This window comes from Cavia porcellus, unplaced genomic scaffold (assembly GCF_034190915.1).
Source record: "Cavia porcellus strain 051 isolate PalLab524CR breed Dunkin Hartley unplaced genomic scaffold, mCavPor4.1 scaffold_7, whole genome shotgun sequence".
Classification (NCBI taxonomy): domain Eukaryota; kingdom Metazoa; phylum Chordata; class Mammalia; order Rodentia; family Caviidae; genus Cavia; species Cavia porcellus.
This window is the reverse complement of record NW_026947490.1, coordinates 34,713,204-34,731,394: the sequence shown is the minus strand read 5'-3', so window position 1 is coordinate 34,731,394 and position 18,191 is coordinate 34,713,204. Positions and strand designations below refer to the sequence as shown.

General features: G+C 45.6%; 1 pseudogene; it reads right to left on the bottom strand.

The window, feature by feature from the left end:
- Positions 1 to 1,429: 1,429 nt before the first annotated feature.
- Positions 1,430 to 12,393, bottom strand: LOC100721869 (leukocyte immunoglobulin-like receptor subfamily A member 4; annotated as a pseudogene).
- Positions 12,394 to 18,191: the final 5,798 nt, after the last annotated feature.

Genomic DNA, 18,191 nt, shown 5'->3' with positions numbered 1-18,191 from the left:
TCTTTCACCGATGGAAGCAGCTTCATCCAGGATGGGAAGCGAGTGGCTGGGGCAGCAGTGACCACCGAGAAAGAGGTACTCTGGGTTAAGTGGTTAGAGCCCGGCACTTCTGCCCAAAAGGCAGAGCTCATCTCTCTGACAGAGGCATTAAAGCTAGCCACGGGAAAGAGGGTAAACATCTACACAGATAGCAGATATGCTTTTGCTACTGTACATGTACATGGGGTCATCTACCATGAACGAGGTCTCTTGACCTCGGCCGGGACTAAGATTAAAAATGCCCCACAGATCCTAGACTTGCTAGCAGCTGTCTGGCTACCTCAGCAGGTTGCTATTATTCATTGCAAAGCACACCAAACAGGAGATGACCCCGTCATCATAGGAAACAATTTGGCAGATCAGGCTGCCCAGAAAATAGCAACCACATCAGAGGGGCCTGTAGAGGAAATAACTGCCTTGATGTTAATCCCTCCAGCCTTGTCAGAGCCAGTCTATGCGAAGACAGATTTACAGCTAGCATCTCACCTTGGAGCCAAGCCCCACACTCCAGGAGGCTGGTACCAGCTGCCCGACAAGCGAGTGCTGTTACCTGAAGCACTAGGATGAGAACTTTTGCACCAAGTTCATCAGGCCACTCATTTAGGAGGAACTAAACTAGAAGAATTGTTCAGGAATCAGTTTTTCATTCCAAAGCTCTCCAAACTAACTGCCTCTTTGAGCTCCAGATGTCCACAGTGCTTATTGGTCAACCCAACCAGAAATCCCCCACTGGAAACCACCCAGTATTGAGGAACCTCTCCAGGAGAACATTGGGAAATAGACTTCACAGGTATGGTAAAACCTGGCTTACAGGGACACCACTACCTCCTGATGATGGTAGACACATTCACTGGCTGGGTAGAGGCCTTCCCCACTAAGTCTGAGTCAGCCTTGGTAGTAGTTAAAAAGCTGCTACATGAGATTATACCTCAATTTGGCCTTCCATTATCAATGGGGTCTGACAATGGCCTGGCTTTTATAGCCCAAGTTACCCAAAAGTTAGCCCAAGTACTAAAAATCAGTTGGAAACTCTATTGTGCCTATCAGCCACAAAGTTTGAGACAAGTAGAGCGCATGAACTGGACCATTAAGGACACTTTAACTAAGCTGTCTTTAAAAACTGGCAACAATTGGGTGAGCCATCTTCCCTTTGCATTGTTGAGGGCCAGATGCACCCCATATATTTCTGGGATTTCCCCCTTTGAGGCTACGTTCGGGAAACCTCCACCATTAGTCCCTGAGTTGTCAGAAGACAAATTAGCCGAGATAACTAACCAAGATCTCATTAAGTCCTTACAGAATCTCCAGCCTCAATTCACCAGCTGTTCAGAAAAAAGCACCTGAGCCCCTCCTTGGGAAGCCTCCCCAAGTGTCAATTGAGCCAGGAACTTCAGTCCTGGTGTGACGACATCACCGGGACTCGCTTGAGCCATGCTGGGAGGGACCCTTCACTGTGGTGCTCGGCACTCCCACCTCCGTCAAGGTAGCAGGGAAGACTGTGTGGATCCACCACACCCAAGTCAAACTGCTGGAAGCTACAGACGACGAGGAAAGTCCCTGATGGACAGCACAATGGACTGGCAACCCATTAAAGTTGAAATTTGTAAAGGACTCTTAGCCATAAAATTATGTCTGTACTGTGGTATTTAGCTTGGTGCTCGATTGTAATTGTAAACCCCAGGAATGGGGACTGGATTGTTTCAGATGAAAAAACTAAAAGGGAACTAGGGAGAGCTAAAGGCATGATAAATCAGGTTACCATTGACCTATGTATGCTTTTCAATGGGAGAATAATTAATGATGACAGTCCACCTGGCAGGGTAGGTGGGTCAGTCTACCATAACCTCTGCTCTGGCCGAGGGCCTAAAGCTCTGCAAGTTATGTTTCAACTCAAACAGGCATCCTTGTATGTATGTCCTAAGAACCAGCCTGACCCCATTATAATGTGTACTGTGCCTCCGATCCAAAACATCAATATTGTTATTCATGGTCATGTGTCACAGGAGGCCTAGATGGATACTATAACTCTGAAAAGTATCTCACTGTCAAGTACATAGGAAACAAAAACTGTTATGGTGCTTATACTTGTGACCCAGTCTGGCTAACCTTTCTAAATCCAACGGATTTTCGGTGGCTAGGGCAGGGACTTACTTATGCTGTTAAGATTTATAAATCTGGACATGATCCTGGAATTAGTATTAATATCTTATATAAGCGACCTAGAAAGCCCCCTGTAGTCATTTACAGGAAAGGACACCACCCAGTGGCAGCCCCCTCTCAAAAGGCACCCATTAACTTCCCACTCAGTCGACCTCGGAGGTACACTCCGACGACCGAAGTGACTGAGGCCACATGCAATGGGAGCATTTACCACACAGGCCAGCCCCAAATAAGATTGTGTACATGGAAGGGGGAAGGGGACATCAAACACTGGACAGAGATTAAAGTGCCTAGCTTTGATCCAACCTCAGTGCAACCTACAACCACACAAAGACTACAAAAAACTGGTTTCAGAAGGTCTAGATGGGCACCGACTGAGCCCAAAGCCTCCACCCCACCTTTAATGACAGCGGAGATATTCCAACCTTTAGAAGTAGTGGCTGAGCTACTTAACAACTCCCTTGATAGCGATTTAAAAATCCCATGCTGGCTGTGTATGTCCCCAGAGCCCCCCTTCTATGAGGGCTACATCACAGTCACTGATAAACTGGCCTCTGATCCCTCTAGATGCAAAATGCTCCTTCCCCAATCATTATGGAAAAGCACCAGTTTAGAGGGGATAACTGGTACCTGCATATATCATTCCAGCCACACAGCCCCTGAATATTGTGACCTTTCTCACTCCTATTGCATCACAGGAGCTAGTGACACTACTCCCTTAGTAGCCCCAGCCAGCCATTGGTGGGTTTGTACTTCAGGATGGTTCCCTTGTATGATTCAAAAAAGTTTGTTGTTGACCAAGATGAGGTGTGTGTACTAACCCAGGTTCTGCCTAGAATCTACTGGCACTCCGAGGAAGAAGGAAACTGGGTCCTCATCTCTAGCAGTCACCAGATAAATAAGAGAGGTCCGGTCCTCCCTATTGTGGCTGGGATCAGTGTATTCTCATCCCTCGGGGTGAGCGCTATGTCCATGGAAGTTAGTATATACCAATACAATATGCTATCTCAACAGGTAGATGAAGAAATAAAACAAGTCCAAAATGCTATTGAGGCCTTAGAGAGTTCAATTGACTCATTAGCTGAAGTAGCTCTCCAAAATCGCAGAGGACTAGACCTCCTGTTAGCTGAAAAAGGAGGACTGTGCTTGGCCCTGGGAGAGCAATGCTGCTTGTATGCTAATAAGTCCGGGGTAGTAAGACAAAATTTAGTGGAACTCCAAAGAGGCATACAAGAAAGAGAAAGACTAAGGCGAGGAACACTAGGGTGGGCAGAACAAACGTTTTCCTTCCCACCGTGGATGACCAACATAATAGAGACTGTAGCCGGTCCTCTCATTATGATTCTAGTGTTAGTTACTTTAGGCCCCTGCATAGTAAATAGGCTGACTGCATATATCAGGCATCAGATACAGAGTATAAAATTAATGATGGTTAGGCAACAAGCATACAAGCTTGTCCCCAGCAGACCTTAAGTACGGCCAAGGATTTGGCCCAGAAGTCACAAACAGTAGAGGGGAATGTTGTACTCTAAGAAAATAGCTTCATTATTTTGTGTATTATAGCAAACCTGCAATGTGGCTTACTAATGTGTTTTTTTATCCTTTTTCCCTAACTGATATGTTAAGTGACCTAATTGATATGTTGAGCAATACTCTCCTCTGTAAAGAATTGCAACAATCTCACCTCATTGATATGTTAACCAGAGCGACCCTCTACAAAAAAGAAGTGTGGTGCTAAAACAAGCTAACAAGGGTTGTTAATCACGGTTAGGCGCCTCTATTCTCTGCTAAAGAGCTAAAGAAAACTAGAATGGCCCACTAATTTACACTTGTTTGAAGTAACTTGCTTGTGTGCAGGGAGATTTGCATATTAGTTTAACCCTTTACCTGACCTTGATTCCCCTCTCCAGAAAGATAGATAAACATAACTGCCATTTTCCTGTTCTGTAGCATGCCTTATTGCCTCCCCTCACCTATCTATCTAGACCATAAAGAATTTGGGTTTCTGGTGACCTCTTCCTGACCTGGCGATGATCTGTCATAAAATGAGCCTGACCCAATTTTAAGAACTGGTTAGCTTCAAAGAAATTACCAGGAAATACTATGGCCCAAACCCCAATCTGTGCTCTCCTTTTGTTCTGTATGCATCAAATGAGTTAGATATCAGATCTTTGTAAAACTTAAGTTTCAGCTTCTTGTAACTCTTGACCCCTTCGCAACCACTAGTGAAAACAAGCTGTCCTGGAATAATTAACTCTCCACTTTCTTCTCCAAATATTGCTGCAGATGTGCCAGTCTGTAGGATGGGAGTAATTTGAGAAACACCAGGAACTCCAGAGATTGTCAGAGCTAAGTGGACAGCAATACAGTTTCCAGATGCAGGTCAACAGGTTTAATGGCCTTGCGGGTTTCCCACACACACACACTTTTCCTTACTTTTAAAAACCCCTTTTCCCAGTCTTGGAGCACGCAGTCTTTGGGTCGATCTGGGAGAGACTGTGCCGCCAGGACTGGCTCAATAAAGCCTTTGCTATCTAAATTTTCAGTCTCTTGTTTCCTTGGATTTTATACCGGGGCCCGAGTTATAACACATCCTACTGACCTTAGGAAGAAACCACCCACCCAAACACAAAGGGGAATTTGTTTGTTGTTATTGTTGTTTGTTTTTTTTCTTTTGTCATTATTTTTACACTTTTTTCTTTATTTCTTTATTTTTTATAGTACATTTACCCTAAGAATACTATTTCTTTTATTCTCCAATTTGGTATTTCATCTTACATTTCTCATCTCCTTCTTATCAAGCTTTTTGAATTCTTTCCACAGTTAATGATGCTAGAGTTGATGCATTGACTAGATTTTTTCTGAATGTCAAATTTGGTTCCTCTTTGTGTCTATATTGCTATGATAGTTCAGTTTTCTAGGGTTCATGATGGCTTAGGTATGGCTTTTATTCATTCTGTGACACGTTAATACATGAGTAGTTTAGGCTGTATTATTTTCACTGATTTCCTTATTGCTAAGGGTGGCATGATAATCCTGTTCAATGGTTTTTACTGTAGTTTAATAATGATCTTTGTATCAGAAACAATAGTGTAGTTGTTCTGTCTTTTCTGTGTGATGGTGAGGATCAAACCTCCATCAGAGGTCTGGACATTATGAAACTCCTCAAATATTCAGCTGAATAGTTTGAACATGTGTATTAACCCATATGCATATTGAAAGTCAAAACACATCTCAGGAAAGCATATTTACTTCCAAGTCTTCGCCACTATGAGTACGCAGTGAGTGTTCTCTCTCACAAGTTCAGTTCCCTGCTGCATGTGGATCCTTCTCTAGCTGTGTGGACCTGGAATAGTGGAATTCTGAGGGCCAGTAGGACCAGGTGACTTAAGTTCATGCAGATGAGATTTTCCACTGTGCAATCCTGAGGTTTGAAGATAGGAGTTAGTGACAAAGAGGTCAGAAAAGACCAATACCACCCCCAGGATTCCTGAAAATCCACACAGGGCACCTGCTTCCCTAAAGAAGATTTCACCTTGTGATGCAGCTCCATAACTGAGAATTCTCTTACTCCCCAGACTTGGAGTCTGACTGGGTTTGTGATAGACTGAGGGTTTCCATTTCTCAAGACAGAGAAAAAATGTGTAAATCACTGAAGGACCAGAGCCTTTCTTCTGGGTTCCACAGCCTCACATCTTACCATCATGACACAACTCCATGGCCATCCATAGGAGCCCTTTCTCAGTGGCATCTTCAGCCTCACTTCACTCTGTAAATTTAGAACTTGGGTCTTAGTCACCTTGCAATAAATGTTGGCTGAGTTCAACGAGCCCAGAACTGGCAATGAATGTGTTTTCAAATCTGGAAATAACTGAGCACTAGGAGCTCTTGCTTCCTGTGAAACATGACAATGCACACTGATTGTCCTGTGCTGGGGACCACAAATTCACATGGCTCATTTTGAATAGTTTCCTATGGGATGTGATGGAAGTTTGGGATTACTGCTACCACCCATCTGAGATTTCCCATTGACTCTTCTAAGCGTAGGATCATCTATGCCCTCTTGAACCATCCTGGGATTATACTCCAGGACAGGGTATTCTTACATTTCATCATCTATGCTGTCTTCAGTCTGAGTCTCCAACCGAATTGGAATCTTTCACTAGCCCTGGCTATCACTACAAGCACCTCATAAATAGTGGCTGTTCTAGAGTGTCACAGGAGAACCCATCAGGAGGCACTGACTTCCCACCCATTCAAGTATCATTAAATTTGTCCCTGTGTTTTATTTTCCTTGCCATACTCTTAAGACAGACAATCAGGGCTCTTGGCAGGGTTCTTGATACTTCTGGAGGTAAATTTCCTCATTCACTAGTTGAAAACCCATGGTCCAAATATGAAACTCTGGGCTTCAGGGCTCCTAAAATTTAGGTTCATGGAGGGTGAACATTAGGGCCTGCAACCAAGCCTGAGTCCTGGTGTCCATTATCCATGTAACCTCATTTTAAGTGATCAACTCATGATTTGAAACACATACACTGCTACACACACACATACACATCTGTATTTTACATGATAGAAATGTTAGTATATCTAGTCTATAGATGCATAAATCCATGTAGAAAACTATAATAAACATGTAATAGTAGAATTAGTGAATAATGTGAAAAACATGGATAGAAATTCAAACATATAAAATACATACACTTTGAGCACAGTCATTATATATGTGCTCCTAGGACACACATACCATGTAATTTCCTGACTTCTGAGTCTCTGCAAACATGATTTATTTGAATAAATGATCTTTCATGCTTTGTGTGTTACAAAACATATGAACTGAGTAAGGACTTAAAATTCAATCTTTGCAGTAAAGTCCTTACTCTAGTACAGTAAAAACAAAAAAAGAGAGAATATGCACAAACATGCTTTGATATAAACTATGTAGATCTTGATACAATAATATGCATCTCTATATATAATAATAACTAAAGGGGGTATGCAACTGAAAATTAATTGGGCTTGATATATATTTCATCAGTAAGTCCTAGGGAGAACATTAAAACGTTTTTGGAAGATAATATAGTATGAAGTACTAGTGATACACAAAACCAGTACCTTCACTGTATAACAAATTATTATTCAGAAAACATAAAATCATCAAATCTTAACTTACAAAGTTTATAGAATATGGAATCATAGTACAATCTTCTTGTGAATATGAAATATTCACATTTATAAAACTTTGAAATATTTGTAAAGTTCATCAATTTTCAGCATCTTGAATAGAAAGATTTGACACTAAAATTTTATTCTCTGTAATTATTGCATAAATGTTACAAAATTCTCCGAAATCAGGGGTATCATTACTTATGTTTTTTGAGGGAAATTTCAAATGTCTTTCAGTTTTGACAAAAAAATTGCTATGTTGTATGAAAAAAGAAAACAATGATAAACCCAAATGCATAACTGTACTAAACAGCACTGTACTACAGACTTCTTGGGCAGAAAACAAAGAGATGTGAGGAGCAGTGCTGACCTCTCCCCAGTTGCAAGTGGGCACTGAGCATGGAGGCCCCACAGGAAACAGGAGGGGCTGTGGCCTGTGGTGCCCTTAGCCTGGTGCTTCTCTCTGCAGGAGCAATTGCACTGCCCTGCAGTCAGACCCAGAGAGGCTGAGCAGCCTCCTGCTTGTGTCACACAGGGCTCTGGGAACCTAGCTGTGGGGAAGGCCTGCAGCAGAGAGTGAAGAGTGCAGAGGTGATCAGGGATGATGGGGGAAGAAACCACCCTAGGAGAGCCATTTAATGTAGAGAGAGTTCTCTCCAGACCACACCAGACTCCCCTGCACCCAAACCTTATCACCTTCCCAGTGGATGAGTCACCCAACTTGGGTTCAGAACTTTCTTTTAGAACCACCCCGGGATGTAGAATTCATGTCAAAGGCCCAAGCACTGCCTGCACTGATGGCTCTTTCTTGTGCTCACATCCTGGCTGCATCTTGGGTCCTTCTGCAGTAAGCCTGAAGAGCAGAATCCTGAGGGCTACCAGGACCAGGCCAGACAGGCCAATCTGGATGAGATTCCCCACTGTGTAATCCTGGGGCTATGAGGCTGGGGATGGGGACAAAGAGGTCACACAGGTCAGGACAGAGCAGAAACTCCCCTGGTCTCTGCATGTCCACTGCACTCCTGGACATGACCTGATACCTGTGTCCAGCCTCATAACAAAATTCTCCTTCCTCACCTGTCTTGGGCTCTGAGCGCTGTTCTGTGATGGGCTGATGGTCTCAGCTGCTCCTAGGAACCAAGGAAGACAAGTGGGACGTGTGAATCTTTGGACAGACATGAGCCTCTCCCTACCTTCACATCCTTGTGTCTCAATACCATGACAAGTGTGATGCAGACTCTTAATGAGCCTTTGCTGCTGCAGCAGTGTCACCTCTGGTCACTTAGACTCATCAGCCTGCATGATCTCAGGACTTGCATCTGAATCCCTTTGGAGCAAAGTTCAGCTGAGTTCACAAAGCCTAGAATTCATGACAAAAGTGATCTCCAATTCCTAAATAGACACGCTGGTGAGCTCAGTGCTCAGTGTGGGACACAGGATGATGTGACTGACCTCCCCTGGAGAGGAGTTTCCTGACCACCACTGAGAACCCAGGGTTCAGGGGTGAGGACTGATCCTCAGGACCCCAGAGCATCAGGAGCACAAGGGGTGAAGTCTGGGGGACCCCCTTCCCCACCCAGCCAGGTCCCCTGGTGCCTCCTCCTCCTCCCTGTGACTTCTGCTAACTCAGCATCACATAGTTAGAAACACCGTCAGTACAATGCACACACAAAGATATTCATGTGTGTAACTTAGTGTGTGTTTGTGTGTGTTGCACATGGCTATAGTGTCAGTGCTTCATGGAAACAGAATGGCAATCTATGTTGAATGACCAATAACAAACAATGAAGAATATATTGATGAAACAACATTGAGAATATGGATCAAAAGTGATAGATATCAAATATAAACACAGCTAGATACATGACAAATTATGCATTAGTACCTATTTAGATTGTGGTGAGACATGTATAGCCACATGCATGCATATTTCAATCAAGAGCATTGGTGGCCAAGTGAGATTATAAGAAATATAATTTCTATTTTAGTGTACTTGGCAGTAACCTGAACACATGGTTTGAAAAACTGGAGGAGAGGAGAGAATATAAAATCAAGAGGCCGGGGCTGTGGCTCAGTAGCATACCACCTTCCTGGCAAGTGCAAGGTTCTGATTTCAATTCCTGGTACCAGAAGGAAAGAAAGAGAGAGAGAGAGAGAGAGAGAGAGAAAGAGAGAGAAAGAAAAATACAGTATAGAATAAAAATATTAAACATGATACCCATTTTGTTTATAGTGTTATTATTCATAAAATATAAATCACAGAATTTACTTTCAAATAATTAAAATGCTTGATTGTTTTAAATATTCCTTATACATGTTAATAACTTATGAATACAACTTTGAAATATTTCTAAAGTTCATTAATAAAGCTCAAGTAAAGCATCTTAGATAATGTGTGACATTGTTATATTGTTGTATAATTGATATACAAATATAACCTATTCCTAGGAAAACAGAAATGCAGGTAATCGTTATTGTATGTATAATTCCCCATGTCTGTAAATCTTTTTCCACAGAAAAGTATTGCTTTGCATTTCCAAAAACAGAGCAGAGACAGTGTCTCGCCCACCCATGCAGACAGAACCATGGCAGAGCAGCTGACTCTGGGATGGGGGCATCAGGAGGAGTGGGCTGGGCCCTGTCCTCTCCCTCAGTCTAGTCCCACTTCCTCTCATCTCACCTGTGTCCCCTTGCATCCCTCCCTGCCCATTAGCTTCATAGGAGACATCAGAGTGAGAGCCCGGGCAGGGAGCTCCAGCCTGCAATAGCCTCCTCATGGGAGGACACTCCCTGTAGACCCTCTCCTCCATCATTGTGCTCTGGAGTCTCAGACCAGTGCTGGGGACAGGACATAGAGTGACTTTGTGGGGCAGAGAGCCTCACTGGGACATGAGGTCCTGAGGAAGAACTGGTGGTACCACTTCAGGTCGGCTTTGGGTCCCAGGTGATACAGAAGGAAGGGGCATATGGGCACTGAGCCTGGGGAGTCTGGCTCCAGCCTCCTTCTCCCAGAAGAACTGAGTGCCCTGAGCTGCAGGGAAAAAATCTGACTGCTGCTGCTCTGCCTGGCACCCTGTGCCACTGTCACTGCACAGAGGGATAAGACCCCCTACAGAGCCACATCCTGGAGTGTACCCTGGGAGGCTGCCTCTCCAGGACTCACAGCAAAGTCAGAACTTAGAGGAACTTAGATGGGGGTCAAACCACTCCTTCATACCTGGAGGCCCACACAGGAGGGGCTGGCCCCAGTCAGCATCTCCAGAGGAGGCTGCAGCTGCCCCACAGCTCAGCCCCTGCCTAGGACCCCTCCCAGCAGTGCCCTCACTCTCCATACTAGGGTCTTGGCTCCATGGAGTGGGGGGCTGATCCTCAGGGCCTCCTAGGAGGGATGGAGAGGTGAGAGGCTGGGCTCCTGGCTCCCCACTTCAGCTGCTGCTCTTTTTTAGGCTGGACCTCAACATCCCCCTCAGTTTTGAAACCACTCCATGCAGCCCTGATTCTGAGCCTCTGGGAATCTGCGTTTCTATCCCTCTTCTCTGTCCCTTGATAGCAGCGGAGCCAAGACTGGAACCAGTACTGAAATGGGCTGAGCAGCTGCCTGCAGCCTGGACACAGGACACTGGGACAGGGCCTGGGACTCCTGATGTGGAGCTGGGCACTGAGGATGGAGAAGGGGTTTATCCTAGGAATGAGGACTCCAGGGGCTGTGGGGCAGGGCTGCACCAGGATGGACCTCTGCCCTCTCCTCTGCCTGTGCTGCAACCTCTCCAGACAAGCTTCTGCTCACAAAGCATGGTCTAGAAAGAAATCATTTTCCTAGGAAGAGTCCACCTCTGTCTGCTTTTCCCAGAGTCCCTCACACCAAACCAGTCCAGGTCTGTGCTGAGAAACCATCAAAGTGACCCTGAGTTCAGTCACTCAGGAGTCACTGGAGGCTCACCTGAGACTAGAAGCTCCAGGGGTTCACTGGGCTGTGACAACAGATATGGATCTGAGTCTGGAGAGCCATAACACCTGTAGGTCCCCCCAAGGCTGAGCTTGCAGCTCCCATGGAGAATTCTGCCTGAGCCTGCTGAGCTTGGGACTCTGATTTAAGACACAGTGGGTCATTCCCCACAGTGGGACTCTGATTTAAGACACATGCCCCCTCCTTGGACAGAAGGAATCCGTGACTGACACAGCAGGGTCACATTCTCTCCTGAGGATGTGGGTCCTGGCTGCGTCAAGAGGGAGGGTGTGGCAGGGAGCTGTCCTGGAGAGAATGAGGTGGTGAGGGGCTACTCCAGCTTGTTCTGAGCTGAGGCCTCAGCAGGGCTGTCTCTGAGGGCCCTCGCTCTCTGTCTGGCTCTGTTTCCTCTGCCTCTGTCCCTCCTACCCTTCTTGTCTCTCTACCCCAACACCACAGCCTCACCTTGGTCGTCACCTCCTGGACTCCCCTAGCAGTACCTGTGCAGAGTCTGGGTCCCTGACTGAGCCCTGTGTTCCACACCTGCAATCAGAATGTCCAAGGGGTAAAAAAGGACCAAGGACTCAAAGGACAGGCTGTGTCCACCATAGCAATATAGTGGAACCCATGAAAGACACTCCCAGGGCCCAGGGAGAAGTCAGCCTAAATGTGCCCAGCCTGGGGCTGCCGGCCAGGGCACTGTGTGAGAACATCTGCCCCTTTGTTAGACAGAGTGAATCTGAAATAACCAGGGTCAGAGCGAAACCTGAGGTCAGGTTGTTTCCAGGGTGCAGCACAGGGCCCTGCTGGGTCAGAAGAGAGGGCTTCCTGAACAGCACTAAAGGGAGGAGAAGCCGGGCTGAGGGGCTGCTTCCTGCCACAGCCCTGCCTCCTGTGCTGCCCTGTGAGTCATATTTAGGTTTCTAACTCTGTGGATGTCCTGACCAAAACTTTCTTCTAGGAATCCTCTGTAATGGGGTCCCTGACAATTATTTAGGAGTGAATTATTATTGGATCAAAGTAGAGACTTGCTCACCTGATACCAGCATCTCCAGGGCCTCACTGGGCTCAGACAACATGTTTGGTTCCATACTGTAACAGTCATAACAATGGAATGTCCACCTCTGCCTGGGGGTCAAAGGGCCCACAAGGAACAGGGCCTAGGCCTGTCCATTGGGGCCTCACTGTGATTACAGAGTCCAGGAGAGCTTGTATCCTTCCTTAGTCAGAACAAACTGGTCAGACACCAGCTATGCCCAACCCTGGAGCATCATATTCCCCCCTGAGGTCACCACAGGGCTGGGCAAGGCTGACAGGCTGGGTTTGCTGTAGACTCCTAGGAGACGAGGAGGCAGCATGTGAAATGGACTCACACCTCCCACACTATCTCCAGGACTGCACTGTGAGGGGACACCCCTGAGAGTAGACCCCTTCCTGAGAGCAGAGGATAGGGTGGGGACTCTGAGGGTCCTCTCACCTCTCACCACCAGCTCCAGGGCATCACTGTGCTCTAACTGGCCAAAAGGGGCTCTGTAGTAATAGTGATATTGCTCTGCATGGTGCTCTTTCACAGATAGGATGGAGAACTTGGCCACATCCTTGAGTTTTAGTGATGTTTTTCTTGTACAGGGCACTCACCTTCCCTCTTTGTACAGCCAATATTCCTGGGCTCCCAGGATTCCCTTACACCAGAGGGTCACCCTGTCTCCCCATGTGATCATAGATCCTGTCCTAGCCCAGAGCCTGGGTTTGGGCAGGGTCCCTGCTGGAAAATCACAGCTGGGTCCCAGCACCTTCCTCTTCCCCTCAGATCCCAGCTCTTAGCCCCAGGATCCTCCAGACCTCCCAGCAACATCTCACACCTGCTGTGCTCCATCCTCAGTGCCTGGGGTGCCCTTGTCTACAGGAGGAGAAGGAGATACCCTGACAGCTGGGGACACACTCAACTCCATGCACTGGGATCCTGGTGCCCAGACTCAGCCCTGGAAGAGAGTTGAGGTTTGCCTGGGAACCTTATCAGGTCCTCTTCTCCCAGGAGCCTTCTCCACCCCTGTTCTGATGGACTGTGACTGGACTGCAGGTTGCAGACTAGGGGTTCCCATCTCCACATTCCATTCTCACCAATGCAAAGCAGGGTTGTGAGTGTGGTGGTCATGGTCTCTCCTACCTCGAGATGAGAGTGTGTGGAAACCACAGTGCTTGACACACTATGTTTCACAGCTGCCCTGGTTTCTGCCCTTCATTGAGTGGGCATGTCAGGAGCCCCACAGGAAGCAGAACTGACATCCACTGACACCCAGACAGCTTTTTCCCAGGTCTCATCCAGACTCCAGACTGGGCTCCAGACTGATGTGGGGTTTTCCATCCTTTCCAAGTGTTCCTCAATGATCCTCTCCTCACTGAGGGCCAGGACACATCAGCCAATACACCCAGACCTTTCACTGCTGAACTGCTCCAGGCCACAGTCACCCTGGGTTGGGCCTTCCTTTCAGAGTCTCCCAAGGATCTCATCCATCCCTCAGTCCTTCCACCTGCATGGCAAAGTCATCCTTGAAGCAATCACCCTCCCCAGCCATGGAGATGATACAGCTGAGGTGCAGGTTCCTGCTGCAGGTAGAGGAGGGCAGAGGCACACTGAGTCTTCACAGAAGGAACCTCCATGCAAGTCAGGGGCAGGGAGGAGAGATGCCCACAACACCAGACAGGGTGCAGGGCATTAGGGAGACTCATGTACTCAGCAGCAGTGAGACAAGATTTCTCATGGGGGAAGGAAGTCAGTTGCATTAATGTGACTGAAAATCAACTCTTACAAGTATGAACTTGCTTCTTTTGAATTTTTCTGGTTTCCTGGAGTTCCTTGATAAATTGTTTATTTGAAATCATTCTTAATTTTACCAAATCTAAAAGATTCAATTTTATGACTTCAAACTTGTTTTTTTTTATTACTACTTTTGGTTCATTGCATGCATTTCTCTTTTGTTTTAACTTATTTGCCATGGATTTAATTCAGGCCCCTAGGAAAATACCCCAGAGCTGAGCTGCACCCCCATTCCTTTTAAGTTTTATGTTGGTGCAGTGTTTCTCTAAGATGCCCAGGATGACCCTGCCTCCTCTCCTCTCACAGATCTTTTTAGATTTTTCCTTTGCAGTTGCTGTGAGACTCACAGCAAACCTGCTGCACTGTAACTAGTCCATTCAACTCTCAGAAGGCTGCTTCAGGAGAGTCTGTCTTTTATTCCTGATCATACACTGTGTTATTGCTTAGTTACCTACTTTAAGTCACTTATCTACTACCACATTTTATAGCTACAGTTTCTCAAAATTTACTTTGTTGTGTAAATTTTTTGAGACATGGTCTCACTATGTAATTTACCTTGGAATTTAACTTATTTATGTAACCCAGGTTCACTGGAGTTCACGGTGATGCTCCTGCCTCAGCCCCCATCTGTTAAGAGATCCAGACAACAGAGTCAGTGAGTTATCTGAGCTCCAAGTCCTCTTGACCATGAAAGAAAACTCCAGAACACAGGAATACACTAAATGTTTTCCTCTCTTACTGATGAAGAAGCGAAGGCAAAAGTAATGACTTTACTTTATTAGTAGTGTGGGTCTCCCCACTTGGAAGGCTCTTAACCCAGCATGCCCTAAGGTCAGGCCCAGGACTTGCACATTTCCTGTGTGAGGTTGAGGGTGATGGAGACCACTTACTGTGCTCCTCTTTGCTCCTAAGGCCTTGGATTCCACCAGTCAATAGGCAGCATCTAGTGGTGGTTTAAATCTGTAGCAATACCAATATTTATCTATATCTGTAACATCCACAGTTATATCTTCTACACCTACATCCATTACTCCAGAAAACACACCCAACCTGCAGTGCTGCCCCTGTTCCTTGTCCCATCATTTCTGAGGGGACTTTCCCATGTCTGTCAGCCCATCAGCACCTCCTGCTGCTCTGGGCGTAGCCCCCAACCTGGCCTTCACATTGTATCACATGGCCCCATGCTCCCATCCCTTCTGAGTTCATGGGGAGCTGGTTTCCCTGACCTGAGAACCAGAGATGGAATTTTCCAGGTAAGTCAGTCAGACATCATGAGTCCTCAGACAGAGGTGCTGTGATCTCAGCCATCCCATCATCATAGACATCATACCAAGTGTGGTGATGGTTATGTGCACTGAGTAAAAGGTTAAGGTTAACATCAACCCCTTCACTGGACAGTGCTCCTCCTCCACCCAATTTATTTCTTTTATTTAAAGAGAAAAAAGAAAGGACATAAAAAAAAAGCAGTAAAAGGGTACAAGTAATACAGAATTTCAAGGAAAAAATACAGTAAGGAATCACTAATTAATAGGTTACATATTGTCTTCTTAGAAACAGTTGTCCAAATTTTAAAATTAAAGCGTATAAAATGAACATTTATACAGTGATATTGGAGACAGTTCCGTTCAATGATCCAACAAAAGCTCAGTAATATGGTTTTCCATCCTACACACTCAAACATACATGCAGTTATATACCTTAGTCCACCTTCCTTTCCTCTCTTTTTTACAATAACAATTATACTTTTTGGGTTTTATTACTCCCACTGTTCTTATTACTTTTTTTGAAGAGAATAAAACCCAACGTGACTAAGCAAAACAGAGTCAGTTAGAACAGAAGGATGGGCATAGCACATGATGCAAAAATAGACTACCGGGTGGTCAAAAGTGGTTACCATTGTGCCTCTTACTATTTTTAAATTGAGTTGCCTATTATCATCAGGTATAATAGAATTTATCAAAACAGTACAGAACAAGACCAATAAAACCTACACTGGAGACATTACAGGACTTCAAAAAAGATAATAGTCAAACCATAATGGGCATCATAGTATATCTTATTGACTTCAAAGTGGTTGCCTATACCCTCAAACTTGATATTATCAAACAAAATAGAATATAGTATAATCAGACGGAACAAGATGGGGAGAGCAATACTGGGGTTCAAATCAGGTTAATAGGAAAACAAAAAGTTACTATAATATGTCCCACTATTTTTTAATTTAGTTTTCCCTTAATTAAAAAAATGAGCTGTTTAGCAGCCGCGCCTGGCCATAGGTCTGCAGAGGAGGAGCTGGGCAGATCTGGGGTGCCCTCACTGGCCTCTCTGCGTGTCTGGAGGACTCTGGATTTCTGCGCCCAGACTGCTGGAGTTCCCTCAGGCTTCCAGGTGCAGTGAAGGAGAGAGGTGGGTTTAACGCTTCCACATCAGCCTCCCCATTCCCGGCTTCATTTGGAGACCTGCTGAGCTCCCAATAGGTGGGCTGGCCCACACTACCAGCCTAGCCCAGCCTGTTTAGCTGCCGCGCCTGGCCACAGGTCTGCAGAGGAGGAGCTGGGCAGATCTGGGGTGCCCTCACTGGCCTCTCTGCGTGTCTGGAGGACTCTGGATTTCTGCGCCCAGACTGCTGGAGTTCCCTCAGGCTTCCAGGTGCAGTGAAGGAGAGAGGTGGGTTTAAGGCTTCCACATCAGCCTCCCCATTCCCGGCTTCACTTGGAGACCTGCTGAGCTCCCAATAGGTGGGCTGGCCCACACTACCAGCCTAGCCCAGCCTGTTTAGCTGCTGCGCCTGGCCACAGGTCTGCAGAGGAGGAGCTGGGCAGATCTGGGGTGCCCTCACTGGCCTCTCTGCGTGTCTGGAGGACTGTGGATATCTCTGCAACCAGGGAGGGTCCACAGGTTCCTGAAGCATTGCGGCCTGTGGTGAGTACCCTAACTCGGCTGCGATTGAAGAACTGTGGAGCTTCCAAGGGGCAGGTGGGCACACAGTGTCCCTGAGGCCCAGCTTGTCTGGAACTGCAGAGTTCTGAGCAGGCAGCGGAGGGCCACTGGTTCTGTAGGCCTAATGGCTTGGAGTAGCGCGGCACCAGAGTCCCAGTAGCTCCAAACATAGAAGGGGATTTTCAACAGATCCTGAGGAAGCTTTCAAGTAACACTTGAAACACAGAAATATAGGAAAATGACAAAACAAAAGACCAAATTACAACCTCAAACCTCCAGCCCATCTCAAGAAACCCTAGGAGCGATGTATATAGAAGAAAATATATCCCATCCACCTCATATATCGGACACAATAGCCACTGAAATTGACAAGCAACTCCAGGAAGCTTTAAAGAAATTCAAACTCGAAATAATATCCCAGATAAAAGAAGAAATGATAAAAGAAATGAAAGAGATTCTAAATATATCTAAAGAAAACACAGATAAAAAATTGGAGGAACTAAACAAAAAGATAGAATCCCTAGACGAGCAATATAAGAAACAAACAGAATACATAATGCAGATGCACAGAGATATACAGGAAATAAAAAACTCCACTGAAAGTTGTAAAAACTGCCTTAATGAAAGTGAAGATAGAATTTCAGACCTTGAAGACAGGATTGCAGCTAGTGAACAGGAAAGGAAAGATCTTTTGAAAATAACAAGGAACCAGGAAACAACAATTCAACAACTGCAAGACGATGCAAAGAAGAATAACATAAGAATGATAGGGATTAATGAAAGAGAGGGAGACAACATGAAGGATGTCAGGAGGATATTTACAGAAGTAATAGCTGAAAATTTCCCAAGCATGAGATCAGAAACTGACATCAGGATCAGTGAAGCATATAGAACTCCAAACAGTTATAACCAAAATAAAACTACACCCAGACATATAATAGTCACCATCCCAGAAATCCAACACAAGAATAGATTATTAAAAGCTGTCAGAGAGAAAAGACAAATCACTTATAAAGGAAAACCTATCAGAATCACAGCAGACTTCTCAGCACAAACGATAAAGTCAAGAAGAGCATGGAGTGAAGTATTCCAGATCCTAAAGCAAAATGATTTCCAACC